Raw genomic sequence first — 13,286 nt, 5'->3', positions numbered from 1 at the left:
TTGACTTTCAATGTAAAGTCTGGACGGATCCGTCTGCAGCTACTTTCACACTTAGAATTTATTTTACAATATAATGCAGATGGATCCGTTCTGAACGGATCCATCATCTGCATTATATGAGCGGATCCGTCTCAGACGGATCCACTCTGAACGCAAGTGTGAAAGTAGCCTTAAATGGAAGACATTTGAAACACGGTCATGGTCACTCTGACTGAGCACCAGCATGCAGATGGGAAGAACATCCAGGTCAGTCATCCCTGACACACTTTATTGCAGAGTGGCCAGAAAAAGGCCTTCCCTTGATAAAAGACACATGAAAGCCTACCTGGGTTTTTTCAAAAAGTACCTAAAGGAATCTCAGACTGTGAGAAACAAGATTCTCTCGTCTGATGACACCAAGATTGAACTTGGCCTCAGTTCTAAGCATCATGTCTGGAGGAAACCAGGCACTGCCCAATACCCAATACTATATACCCAATACTAAAGTGAAGCATGCTGGGAGAGGCAAACAGGTCAGAGGTGAGGAAAAGCTGAATAGAGAAAACCTGATCCACTGTGCTCTGGACCTGAGGCTTGGCCAAAGGTTCACATTTCAACAATACAATGACCCAAAGCACACGGCCAAGACAATACAGAAATCGTTTCGGGACAACTCTGTGAATGCCCTTGAGTGGCCCAGCCAAAGCCCTGATCTGAACTCAATTGAACATCTCTGGAGAGAGCTGACAGAGCTTGAGATGATCTGCAGAGAAGAATGGCTTAAAAACCCTAAGGCTGGGTTCACACCTGAGCGTTTTACAGCGCGTTCCTACACACTGTAAAACGCACAACAGGCAAGAACCAATGATTCCCTATGGGAATGGTTCTCACCTGGGCGTTTTACAGCGCGTACGATCGCGCTGTAAAACACCCGACACTCAAACAAGTGCTTGAGCTTTTTTTTGGGCGTTTGTCGCGCGTTCCCGCACATAGATATTCGGGAACGTGCGACAATGTGTGCACCCCTGTCTCTGTATGCGCGATTGTAAACGCCCATACAATCGCGCATACAGAGCGCTCGTTTCAGAACGCTCAGGTCTGAACCCAGCGTAAAACCTTGGGGCATCATACTCAAGAAGACTGAAGGCTGTAGTCACTGCAAAGGTGCTGAGTAACAGGTCTGAATACTTATGTCAATGCAATATTTTAGTTTTTCCTTTTCAATAATTCAGCAAAGATTTTGAACATTCTGTTTTCACTTTGTCATTATGTGATATTGATGGGAAAAACAAGTCTGCAACATAACAGAATGTGAAAAAAGTGAAAAACTCTGAAGAATTTCCAAATGCATTGTAATCAAAAATTGTCCTTTCTATTTTGGAAATCAACCCTCCATGCATGGTGAAACAGTGCTGGGCACCTACACATGTTGTGGATTACGCAAGTTTTTTTCTGCAGAGATTTTCATGCTTAAAAACTACAGCGCAAGGGCTCATGCACATGACTGTTGTTGTTTTGCAGTCTGTTTTTCCGTATCTGAGTTTTTTTTCTCTGATTTAAGTCCTCTTCCATTTCGTTATTCCACAAAACATATCCGTATGGTTTCCGTATGCGATCAGTTTTTTGCAGATCAGAAACGGAAACAGTAACCTATTAATCACCAAACACATGAGCAATAGGGGCTGGGCAAAGCATTTCTACAGTATGGATCCGAAAAATACGGATGAAATACGGATGACATACGGATGTGTTCGGTGTGCGTTCCATATTTTTTTGCGAACCCATTGACGTGAATGGGGCCTCGGATCATGATTTGCAGACAATAATAGGAGGACATGCACTACTTTTTTGCGGAACAGAAATACGGAAACACGGAAATGGAATGCACACGGAGTACCGTCTGCAAAACACTTACGGACGTGTGAATGGACTCTAAGGCCTCTTTCACACAACCATTTTTTTTTGTTTATAGGCCGTTTTTTGCGTTCCGTAAACGGAACCATTCATTTCAATAGTTCCGCAAAAAAAAAACTGAATGTACTCCGTATGCATTCCGTTTCCATATTTCCGTTTTTCCGTTCTGCTGAAAGATAGAACATGTCCTATTATTGCCCGCAAATTATGTTCCGTGGCTCCATTCAAGTCAATGGGTCCGCAAAAAAAAAAAGAACACATACGGAATTGCATCAGTATGTCTTCCGTATGCGTTCCGTTTTTGCGGAACCATCTATTGAAAATGTTATGTCCAGCCCAATTTTTTCTATGTAATTACTGTATACAGTATATGCCATACAGAAAAACGGAACACAAAAACGGAACAGAAACGGAAACACAACGGAAACAAAAAAAAAAACGGAACAACAGATCCTAAAGCCTCTTTCCCACAAACGTATTCATTCCACGGCCGTATTGCGGGCTGCATACTGCGGTTCCGCAATACACATGTAACCAGCCGTGTGCATTCCGCACCACAGGTGTGGAACCATTCACTTAAATGGGTCTGCAAATCCAGAGATGCGGTGCGGAATGGAACGGAAGCACGGAACATCTTCCATTCTGCGCTTCTGTTCCGCAAAAATATTAAACTTGTTCTATCTTTTTGCGGAACGGATGGATCGCAGACCCCATTCCAGTGAAAGGGTCTGAGATCATCATGCGGCTGCCCCACGGTCGTAGCCCGTGCATTGTGGACCGCAATTTGTGGTCCGCAGCACGTGCCCGGCCAGCACACGGCGATGTGAAAGAGGCCTAAATGTAATTGCAGATAAAGCTGATTTCACTGAAGAGATCCTGACACAATCCGTATCGCTCGTGTAAGAGGCCTAAGGGGCCCTACACACACTAATTTTGTCTCGCATTTTTGGGGCTATAAATATGCAAGAATAATTGCATGTATGTTTTTAGAGCACCTGCATTTTGCAGTATTTTTTTTCATAAATTTTTTCCACACAGAAGATTTATTAAAACTGGTGTAAAAGAAAACTAGTTTAGTTACCCATAGCAACCAATCAGATTCCACCTTTTATTTTGCAGAACTCCTATGGAAAATGAAAGGAGGAATCTGATTGGTTGCTAATAGCAACTGCGCTAGTTTTCCTTTAGACTGGGTTCAGACCTGAGCGTTTTACAGCGCGTTCCTACGCGCTGTAAAACGCTCAACAAGGAGAAACCAATGCTTCCCTATGGGAATGGTTCTCACCTGGGCGTTTTACAGCACGTACGATCGCGCTGTAAAACGCCCGACGCCCCAAGAAGTACATGAGCTTCTTTGGGGCGTCTTGTCGCGCGTTCCCGTACATAGACTTCCGGGTACGCGCGACAATGGGCGTTTGCTTGTCTCTGTATGCGCGATTGCAAAAGCCGGTACAATCGCGCATACAGAGCGCGACATCCCGAACGCTCAGGTCTAAACCCAGCGTTACACCAGTTTTGATGAACCTCCCCTACATTGTCTTACCACTAACTTTCTTTTCATGGAATTTGTCCCCTATAATGAAGGTGATATAAAAACGCCTGAAAAAGCGCCATGATGGTTACAGCGTGCTACGTTTTTGAAAAGACATAAAAATAAAATGCACAAAAACTAAATTAGCAAAACTACACTTGTGTGTCCTGCATTTCATATTTCCCATAGACCTTCAGCTAACATCTGGAGCTGGTGTTTTCACTGCAAAAAATGCACCAAAGAATGCAGGTTCATAAAACGACACTTACATTTCATAAGTGCTGAAAAATGCCAGCAACGCATGAACCTACCCTCATTCACACAACTCCAAGTGAAATGTGCAACTGTTGCATGACTAAGGCCTCATGCACACGGCCTGATGTATTTTGCGGTCCTCAAAAAACAGATCCGCCCAAAATACGGATGACATCTGTATTTTGCAAAACGGAACAGCTGTCCCCTAATAGAACAGTCCTATCCTTGTTCGTAATGCGGACAATAATAGGACAGGTTGTATTTTTTTTGCGGAACGGAAACACGGACATACGGAAACGGAATGCACATGGAGTACCCTCCGTTTTTTTTTTTGCAGACCCATTGAAATGAATGGCTCAGTATACGCAAAAAAAACGGAACGGACACGGAATGAAAATACGTTCGTGTGCATGAGGCCTAAGGCTGCTGCCACATGCAGTGGTTTTTTTTAGCATATTTTTTGTTTGTTAAAAATGCCAGGCAATTCAGTGGGGGTTTTTTTCAAGTGTTTTTAGACATACAACATTTTTCTTGGCTTTTTCCCATAGATTTGTATCCTCCATAGATAATTCTAATATTGATCTATATCAGATCAGCCGAGGTCTGACTCCCAGGACCCCATCTGTGATCACTTAGGCTTCTTCCTAGGCCATGTGACATCATGTTAATTGGTCACATGGCCTAGGCACAGCTCAGCCCCATTCAAGTGAATGGTCTTGGAGTTGTAGTACCAAGCACAGCCACTATAACATGTACGGTGCTGTGCTTGGTGAGCTGTGAGGTGGCTGAGGCTGACTCTGGTGAGCACCGCAGCTTCCTCAAACAGCTGATCAGGCCTGAGGATAGGCCACCAATATGAAAAAATCCTGGAGAACCTCTTTAACATTTCCCATAGACTTTCATGCAATATCTGGAGGTGGTGTTTCTTGCCCCAAAAATGGGCAAGAAAACACCAGGTATCAAAAACAGCAAAACCCCATAAAAATGCCAGAAAAAAAACCTATGTGTTACACCAGCCTTAGGCCCCTTTCACACGAACGTGACGGATTAGGTCCGGATGCGTTCAGGGTGCGTTCAGTGAAACTCGCACTATTTTGCAAGCAAGTTCAGTCAGTTTTGTGTCTGCAATTGCGTTTAGTTGTTCAGTTTTTTCCGCGCGGGTGCAATGCGTTTTGATGAGTTTTTCACACGCGTGATAAAAAACTGAAGGTTTACAAACAACATCTCTTAGCAACCATCAGTGTAAAACGCATCGCACCCGCACTTGCTTGTGGATGCAATGCGTTTTTCACGCAGCCCCATTCACTTCTATTGGGCCAGGGCTGCGTGAAAAACGCAGAATAAAGAACATGCTGCGATTTTCACACAACGCAGAACTGATGCGTGAAAATCACCGCTCATGTACACAGACCCATTGAAATGAATGGGTCAGGATTCAGTGCGGGTGCTATGCGTTCACCTCACGCATTGCACCCGCGCTGAAAACTCGCTCGTGTGAAAGGGGCCTTAGGGTACGTTTACACGACCATTAAAAAAAGTCCGTAAAAATGCCCCCTTCAATTGTATGGGGCCATTTTCTGGCCATGTGACTATGCCTATAGACTTCCATTATTTCTGAAAACAGTTTCCCCTTGTGTGACTTCAGCCTATGTGCAACCTTAGTGCATTTCTATTTAAAGGGGTTGTCCAGGTTCAGAGCTGAACCTGGATATATCCCCATTTTCACCCCTCCGGCACCTCTGACATAAGCATCAGAGCATTTCATGGGTGAAAATGGGGGGATGTCCGGGTTCAGTTCTGAACCTAGACAGCCCCTCTCTTCTGTTACTTTGTAGCCCTGGCCTTACATGCGCCGAGAGCTGTAAATAAGTGTCCTTCATTTCAAACTCCTCCATTCAGTAGCTACAGCCATGTAAGAACTGTACAGGCATTCACTGTTCCAAAATCTGAATTCAGAGCGAGAAACAGAGGGCATTAAGCTTTTCTAGGCAATGTTTCACTTGGCTTGATTTTTACATAAAATTATTCCTTAAAAAAACATGAATTTGCACTTTACACATCCAAGGAAAATGCTGCAAAAATCAGACTCTCACTTCTTTGAAAACGCTGTGATTTTCCAGTCCAGCGGTGTTTGGGTGTTGCACTAAATATGTATTCTCTGTAATTAGGCTGAAGGGAGGATCCAGGGCTTCGTGTTTTCTCACTGACTACACCCTGCTCAAGTGTCCAGGGACTACTTCTGGTAAGTTTCTTGCTTCATTCACAGTACAAATTAAAATTAGCACTTTTTTGTTATATATTCATAAGAAAGCTGGGTGAAAACCAAAATGAAGGGCATTACATCTGCCACAGGGGTGGTCATCCATCAACAGGTCTGCCTAGCAGTAAAGTGATCCAGTCCCTGCTCTCTGGGGGCATGTTCACATGTGGTAGAACTGAAAAAAGATTCTATTTATGTGAATTCACTCTAAGGCTAGGGCTACATGGTGACATGTGACAATCATGTCGCACAACACTTATTGTAACTGGTGTCGCACTGCAACATGCCCTGACGCGACAGTCGCACAGAAATCCAACATGGATGGATTTTTTGTAACTCTCGTATCCCAGTCGCAGCATGTCACGTGATTCAATATCATTATAAAAAATGTTGCACGCCATGTAGTCCTAGCCTAATTGCTGCACAAGGTATGGCCACGACAGATGTGGCTGAAAAATCACCGCCACAAAAACCACCTGAAATTTGTGCATCTGCATTGCTGCAGGAAGCGTAGTGGTTCCCTGCGACTTTCAACCTTTGCTTTAGGGCTCATGCACACGACCGTATGCCCTCCAAGACATACGGTCCGTGAGCGGGCCATATGTCCCGGAGCGGCATACAAAATACTGCTAATGCAGTATGCAAAATACTGAGTGTTTGAAAGTGGCCTTAGGGCTCTTTCACACGAGCGGATGCCGAGCCCCGTTCCGGACAGCAGAGACATGGAGCATTAATATGATGAATTATGCTCTTTGCCTCTCTTTGATCTTTTTACTACAAAATCATGGTGAGATAAAGTTGTCACTGTGATATTGTAGTAAAAAGATCACAGAGAGGCAAAGAGTATAATCGATCATGTTAATGCTCCGTGTCTCTGCTGTCCGGAGCGGGGCTTGGCACTCTTTCAATCAGTGGATTCCATGAACGGGATCCGCTCGTGTGACAGAGCCCTTAGGCTTCCTGCACATGATCGTATGCATTCTGCGGTCCACAAATTGCAGATCCGCAGAGTATGAGTTCAACCCACGCACATCCCGCAATTTTTGCAGAACCCACTGTAAAAAAAAAAAAAAAAAGCCTATTCTTGTCTGCAAAACAGACAAGAATAGGACAGATTCTGTCATTTGTGAACCGGCCGCGGACAGCACTTGGACAACATTTTTTTTGTTTTCGGACCCAGATAAATTAACGGTTTTATGTGCAAACCTCAATGGTCATGTGCATGGGGTCTTAGGGTAAGGCCAGATTGTGTGTCTCTGTTGCACTTTTGATGCACTTAAACGCAATAACATTTTTTCTTGACTAGTTACTAGGAAAATAATATAGTTGCACAGACGCAAGGAGAAACTCTTAACTGAACCGCCTGTGGATCAGCAGCACCATTTCCCCTTCCCAACTGCCCACTGACTACATATGTCCTATCTGCACATACCCTGTGCAGACAGCATGTGTGTAAACGGTCAGGCAGCCCTTTAATCCCAGCGCTGTACTGTGCCGGGATTAAAGCTCCTGCAATCTAGCAGGAGCAGGTTGGGTCCTTGCTGTGAGACCCAGCGGGGACCCTGAGGAGAAGACAGGAGACGTTTATTACCGCTTTTGCCTTCACCTATGCAGGCAAGAGATCACTGAACGAGTGCAGGGAGGGAGCCGAGCCGCTTCCTCTGTTAGTTCCGGTGGTCACATGCCCAACGGGTGTCTCGGGGCAGGAGCAGAGGGTCTATTTTGATAGTCAAACAAATTTAAAAAGTTAGGGTCACTAAACCACCACGTGCACAAAATCACACAAAATTGCCTGGACATTTAGGCCAGTTTTAGGCCCCGTCTGGAACTCACATAGAGTTAAATGGATTGGCCGCACACATGCCCGACCTGCTGCTCTGTTCATTTTGAGGGGCCTGAGGAGTATGGGGTTCCCGTTCTTATGATCAGTGGGTGTCCCAGCAGTAGGACCCCCACTGATCGAATAGTTATCTCCTATACTGTGGATAGGGGATAACGTCTCACAACCAGAATACCCATTTAAGAAATATAATCCACACACTGAAAAATAATTCTGCAGCATACAGTAAATTGGTCTGCAGCATGAATTTTACATCCGCAGCATAAACTGACATATACATAGGGTGCAATCTGCAGAAAAACCAACAACAAACCCACATTATAGGATAGATCCCCTAATTAAAGCTGCTTAGGCTACGTTCACACCTGTGTTGGAGGCTCTGTCTGGGTCACAGAATTTGTTAAAAAATAGCGGTAAAAAGTGCTCTCCCAAATGGAAACCATTATAGTCAATAGGATCTGTTTAGCTCTGTTTGCTTCGGTTATGTGCCGAATCCAGCACTTCCATTATTTTCATTGTTCTGCTCCTAAAATGGAGCAGACTTCCGGAAATAACAAATGCTGATGTGAAAGGCTTTAGTCTGCACTGAAAAGGAAATTACCCCTTTACTACCAGGGCTCATGCACACAACTGTGGTCTGTTTTGCGGTCTGCCAATTGCAGATCTGAAAAACACGGATAACTGCAGTGTGCATTCCGCATTTAATGGAATGGAACATCCTTCCCTCTATAAAACTGTCCTATCCTATGGACAAGAATAGAACATGTTCTATTTTTTTGCGGGTGCCATGGAACAGACATACGGATGCGGACAGCACACAGTGTGCTGTCCGCATAATTTGTGGTCCCATTGAAGTGAATTGGTCCGCATCCAATCCAATCCAAAAAATGTGGATCAAATACAGACAAAAAACACGGCTGTGTGCATGAGCCCTTATAAAGAATGACCTTGCAGCTACACTGTCTGGCCTTACCCTTCCATATCCATTTTGGTGGTCCGAAAATCGGTTAACCCACAAAATATGAATGTGTGCATTCAAACAATTTTCGCAGGACCCACTGTAAAAAAAAAAGCCTAATGGACAAGAATAGGACAGGTTCTTCAATTTGCGTCCTGGCCACATGTATACGGGTAGCACATAGATGAGATTTGTGTGCAGTATTTTTGTTTTGTGGACCCATAGAAAGGAAAAGGTCCATATGTAACCTGCATGTGCATGAGGCCTTAGGGTGCTGCCACACAGCGGTTGACTGCATGCAGTTACTGCATCAACAAACAATCATTCTTCACAGTGCAGGTAAATTTAGCCAGTAAGGCTGGGTTCACATGGGCGAGATTTCTGAGCAGGTGCAATGCGTGAGGTGCACACATTGCACCCGCACTGAATCCGGACCCATTCATTTCTATGGGGCTGTGCACGTGAGCAGTGATTTTCACGCATCACTTGTGCGTAGCATGAAAATCACGCAGGCCCCATAGAAGTAAATGGGGCTGCATGAAAATCGCAAGCATCCGCAAGCAAGTGCGGATGCGGTGCGATTTTCACGCATGGTTGCTAAGATGAAAGTCTATTCACTGTATTATTTTCCCTTATAACATGGTTATAAGGGAAAATAATAGTATTCTTAATGCAGAATGCTTAGTAGAAGGTCAATTGAGGGTTAAAAAATAAAATAAAAATGAACTCACCTCCTCCTCTTGATTGCGTAGTTGCCGATCTCTTCTTACTTCTTTAATCATGAGCTACCGGCTAAAGGACCTGTGATGACTTTGCATCTCATGGTCCAATCACATGGTCGATCACTGTAGTGATCGACCATGTGATTGGACGATGTGATGAGCTCAGTGACGTCACCACAGGTCCTTTGACAGGTCCTGAAGAAAGAACAGGAGACCGGCAGCTACGCAATCAATTGGAGGAGGTGAGTTAATTTTTAATTTTTTTTGTAACCCTCAATTGACCTTCTACTAAGCATTCTGCATTAAGAATACTATTATTTTCCCTTATAACCATGTTATAAGGTAAAATAATTACATCTACACAACCTTGAACCCAAACCTGAAGTTCGGGTCTGGGTACCACATTCAGTTTTTTATCATGCGCGTGCAAAATGCATTGCACTCGCGCAATATAAACTGAACAACGGAAAGCAATCGCAGTCAAAACTGACTGAAATTGTGTACCTACTCGCGCGGGTTTGCCGCAATGCACCCGGGACGCATTCTGAGCCAAAACGTGGCGCCCGTGTGAACCCAGCCAAAGGCCCCTTTCACACGAGCGAGTTTTCAGTGCAGGTGCAATGTGTGATGTGAACGCATAGCATCCGCACTCAATCGTGACCCATTCATTTCAATGGGTCTGTGTACATGAGCGTTTTTTTATACGCATCAGTTCTGCGTTGCATGAAAAACGCAGCATGTTCTTTATTCTGTTTTTCACACAGCCCTGACCCCATTGAAGTGAATGGGGCTTCAGTGAAAAACATATTGCATCCAGAACCAAGTGCAGATGCGATGCGTTTTTCACTGATGGTTGCTAGGAGATGTTGTTTGTAAACCTTCAGTTTTTTATCATGCGAGTGAAAAACGCATCAAAACACATTGCACCCGCACAGAAAAAACTGAACAACTGAACGCAATCGCAGACAAAACTGACTGAACTTGCTTGCAAAATGGTGCAAGTTTCACTGAACATACCCTGAACGCATCCGGGCCTAATCAATCACGCTCATGTGAAAGGGGCCTAAGGGGTACTGCCACACAGAGGGGGAGATTTGAACTGGTGTAAAGGAAAACTGGCTTAGTTGCCCATAGAAACCGATTAGATTCCCCCTTTCATTTTCCAAAGAAGCCCTGAAAAATGAAAGGTGGAATCTGATTGGTTGCTATGGGCAACTAAGCCAGTTCTACTTTCAGCCAGAGGCTGTGCTCTAGTTGGGATGCGGCTTAGTACTCCACGGCCGGAGGAGGCACGGCAGTATCATATTAACTAATTACAACCGCATTGTTAATTTGGTCTTCATTGTTAACCCCTTCAGGACCCAGCCATTTTTCACCTTAAGGACCAGGCCATTTTTAGCAAATCTGACATGTGTCACTTTATGTGGTGATAACTTTAAAACGCTTTTACTTATCCAGGCCATTCTGAGATTGTTTTGTCGTCACATATTGTACTTCTTCTTTTTTTTTTTTTTTTGTAAATTCTTTATTTAATTTTTTATGCTTCAATAAACATAAAAGACAGATTACAATTAAGTTTAAACATTAGCATATATCCAGAATAAAGCGTATAAAAGATGTGACTTCAAGAGTCGTACGCACAGGAGAAAGAGCAAAGGGAACGGGGGGGAGGGGGGGGGGTTGACCAGTCTGTTATAGGGGGGGGTGTCAGGCTTAGTTGTCTAACGGTTGTAAACTTCTTGCCAGCTCACATACGAAAAGAACGCCATGGTGACCAGGTTTTGAGATATTTGTCTCTGGTCCTGTTGTTGTACGCTGAGATTTCCTCGAACGTACAAATTTGGTCTACTTTCTGTATCCACTCTTGTTGAGTGGGTGAGTGGGTGGGTCTGGGCTTAACCAATGTAGGGGTATTAAGGTTTTTGCTGCCGCAATGAGATGCGTCACCAAATTTAGCTTGGATGGCTTATAGATGTCTGTAGTTCGTGCTAGGATAATATATTCAGATTGTAACTTAAGTCTGGTATTACATACCCTATTCACAGTTTTTTCTATGTTTTCCCAGAAGGTCTGTATTGCTGGGCACATAAACCATATATGTGATAAGGAGCCTGTAGCATTGCCACATCTCCAGCATGTGTCAGACGACGAGAGACCATGAGAGTACAAAAATTCTGGCGTTCTGTACCATCTTGTGAGTAGTTTGTAATGGTTCTCCTGAAGCCTGACACATGGTGAGAAACCGTGTGATCTGGCAAGGATCTGTTTGACGTCTGCGTCTGAAAGAGTTACGTTCAGTTCTTTCTCCCATGAGTGAATATATGTGGGTCTGCTTGTTTCATTTCTTTCAGATAGCAAGGAGCAGGTAAGCCCCAGTCTCCTCTGTACCACTTGTGTTGATTTCAGCATCTCCTCAAATTTAGTTAATTGTGTACGAGTTGGGGATGTTTTGAGGAACCTGTCTGTCACCTTATGGAAGTGGGCCCAATGTAGATCCCCCAGGGGAGTGGTGTTCAACAAGTTCTGCAGTGTAGAACGAGACGGCATTTTGCCTTGCGGAAGTAGATCCGCTATTGTAGTTTCATTCAGTTTCTGCCAGAGATCATTGTATGGTGAGTCAATATTCGTCACTACATTTGGGATTAGGGCTGCAGGCATGTAGGGTGATGGGACTGGGGCCAGTAAATTCCTGGATGTTAGCCATACTCTGCACATCCCCACTAGTAGGGGATTAGTGTCCGGATCCCTTATCATGCGTTCAGTTGGCCACCAGAGGATGGAACGTAGCGGCTTGTTAATAGACTCCTGAGCAAACAATGCAAGATTTGTCTGTTTCCTAGGGCTTACTAGATCCATCCAATTGTTGATGTGATTAGCCCGGTATATGTTTTGTATGTCCGGTAAGCCTATACCCCCATTCTCTTTTCTTCTTATCAATAGTGAATGGGCAAGCCTGGGTCTACGACCTCTCCAGAGAAATCTCGAGAAAAGCTTTCTAACGGATGTAAAGAACTGTGCTGGCAAGTGTGTTGGTATCATCAAGAGCATATATGTTATTTTTGGGATTATATATGTTTTTAGGAGGTTTTTCCTACCTAGCCACGAGATGTATGGGTAGTCATATTCGCTTGTGAGACGTTTGAGTTCTGCTAGGAGGGGAGCGAAGTTAAGAGTGTATAAGTCAGAGAGTTTCTTAGGTAGCTGTATCCCTAAGTATCTAATAGTGTTTGCCGCCCAAGGGAAGGGGGACCTCTGCTTGATTTCTAGGACCAATGCATTAGGGAGGGAAATATTTAATAGCTCCGATTTGGTGAGATTTACTTTGAAGGATGACACATATCCATATTCATCTAATAGGGTTTGTATAACTTGTAGGTCTGTCTTAGGACTAGAGATTAGAAAAAGCAAGTCGTCAGCAAATGCCATACATTTCAATTGCGCTTGGCCACACTTAAAACCTTGTATTTGCAAATTTTGTCTTACACTCTGCAGTAATGTCTCAACTACCAGTATAAAAAGGGCTGGGGATAGCGGGCAGCCTTGGCGTGTCCCGTTCGCTATCTTAAAAGAAGGAGATAATGTCCCGTTTATTTTTATTCGTGCCGAGGGACTCTTATACAATGTGAAAATTGCTGATGTCAGTTCTATTGGGAAGTTAAATTTGTGCAGCGTAGCCTCTAGAAATCCCCAATCTACCCTATCGAACGCTTTTTCAGAGTCAATTCCCAATAGGGCGAGTGGGGATTTGTGATGATGTGCTGCATGAATGATGTGAAGGAGTTTACGCAAATTATCCCTACCTTCCCTTCCTTTCACGAAACCTGCTT

At 44.1% G+C, this 13,286-nt stretch overlaps 1 protein-coding gene across 13 annotated transcripts in view; it reads left to right on the top strand.

Moving 5' to 3' along the window:
• Window positions 1–13,286, top strand: part of CMKLR2 (chemerin chemokine-like receptor 2) — a 53,728-nt gene that overhangs the window by 17,216 nt on the left and 23,226 nt on the right. For 6 of the 13 annotated variants that reach the window (XR_006391055.1, XM_044303413.1, XM_044303414.1 and 3 more), the window contains exon 2: window positions 5,848–5,921. The exons of 1 other annotated variant lie outside the window; for it this stretch is intronic. The gene's annotated coding sequence lies outside the window, so the exon portion shown is untranslated. Of the gene's footprint in view, window positions 1–5,847; window positions 5,922–9,425; window positions 9,429–11,524; window positions 11,654–12,399; window positions 12,488–13,286 lie in introns of those variants that run through there. 6 more of the 13 variants (XM_044303419.1, XM_044303417.1, XM_044303421.1 and 3 more) reach the window with 5 other exon arrangements.

The sequence above is a fragment of the Bufo gargarizans genome, chromosome 8 (genome assembly GCF_014858855.1).
Source record: "Bufo gargarizans isolate SCDJY-AF-19 chromosome 8, ASM1485885v1, whole genome shotgun sequence".
NCBI lineage: Eukaryota > Metazoa > Chordata > Amphibia > Anura > Bufonidae > Bufo > Bufo gargarizans.
Note: the sequence above shows the minus strand (reverse complement) of the source record. Positions and strands in the feature narration are given on the sequence as shown.